Raw genomic sequence first — 1,789 nt, 5'->3', positions numbered from 1 at the left:
GGTTTGGTAATTGTTAAGTTGAAAGCGTGCCAAAGTTTGAGTGCAATTTTGAAATGCAAGGCAGTGCATTTCGACGCGAGTCGCAATCGCCGTCTTGTTCACGGAGTCACATGTTTACAGATCACGCCCCCTTCAATGACGTATTTAGCACAGCCCTCAACCACAGAACCCCCCCCCCCCCACACACACACACACACACACACACCAGTGGCGGATCCAGAGGGGGGCGCAACCGGCGCACGCCCCCCTTTATTTTTCGTTAAAAACAAAAGAAATAAAAAGAAAAAAATGAAATGAAACCCGGAAGTGGCACAAGAAATAATTAGTCACCCCCCGCCTTTACTGAATTCCTGGATCCGCCCCTGCACACACACACACACACTATTCGACCTGAAAGTCGCGAGCACATCGGTGGCAGAATTACACTGTATGTGAACTGAGAGAAGAGATCTAATACAAGTAATCACCTCCCTGTCTAAACCTATACTAACCTGGTATACAGGACTAATTAAGAGCCAACTTTTACCGACATTCCTTCAATATGTAAAACTTCGACAAAAGAGATGGAACAACTGAAACTATAGTTAGGCAGAGATTGAGAAAAGTAGATATAGAGAACGCCAGCACACGAAAATAGAAGAACTGCGCATTAATTCACTTTCACAATAGAAAGCAAAATACGCTCTACGAGACAGCAGAACTCCGAATGAAAACATGTAGGAAAAATACTTAGAATAAAAAAGAAAATCGAACCGACAGTCGGTTAAATAGAAGAGTGGGAATACACAGAATGCTTAAATAAAATTGTTCGATATGAATATGATAATTTGCCTTCGAAACATTAAAAAACCTGACCAAGGATATTGATGGTATGCACATGATAACTTATCAATAAACTAATGTAATGCCATCATCTCTCACGTCTCCGATTGGCTATTGATCGTCAATTCACCAAGCCAGTTTTTGTATCGTTCAATCAATAACAGCTCTCATTGGCAGTTCAGTATCACCAGTCTCAAAACTATTACAAGATGTACTTTTTCCACATAATTATACACGCGCCGATTATTATTGGTTCAAGGTATCTTAGTGTATGCGACGTTTATATAATGATACGTAATACCGTTGCGTCCAAGTTGTCCAAGTATGGCGTGCCATTGAGACCAATCTCACTGTTACGCCGCATGTGGTGTTCGTTCCATATTATGAAATATAATAATAATAATAATAATAATAATAATAATAATAATAATAATAATAATAATAACAAAATGATAATAATGTCTTATTTACCCAGGGTAACCTCTTCAGTGTTGCCACTGCTCTACCAGAGGGCCCTGCCATTATTAGTACCCCAGCGTTGCCAGGTACCCATTTATACACCTGGGTCGAGAGGGACATGGTGGGTAAAACACCTTGTCCAAGGACGTAAGCGCTGGGCGGGATTCGAACTCCGGTCCTCCGATCGGGAGTCGGGCGTCTTATCCACTATGCCACAGCACCCCCTATACTGTAAAACATGATAATATATTCGCGGCACGAAATTTTCGCGAATTGGAGCCGACGGCCTTTTTCGTGGCAAGAAATTTTCGCGAATTGCCTCTTGCGTTCAATGCATATAGTGTAGATAAGAAATTTCGCGTGCATTTCGCGAATTTCGCGAATCTTGGCGCTTGCGAAATTCGCAAAATTACAATGCACGCGAACATTTCTCGTTTTACAGCCAGTTTATATATAAAAGTGTCACAAATTTCTTTTTATTCATTACATCTTGATAAAACTTTCACTG

Source organism: Diadema antillarum, unplaced genomic scaffold (assembly GCF_040938485.1).
Source record: "Diadema antillarum isolate AM-2024a unplaced genomic scaffold, OU_Dant_1.0 seq00001285_RagTag, whole genome shotgun sequence".
NCBI lineage: Eukaryota > Metazoa > Echinodermata > Echinoidea > Diadematoida > Diadematidae > Diadema > Diadema antillarum.
This window is presented reverse-complemented; position numbering follows the sequence as displayed.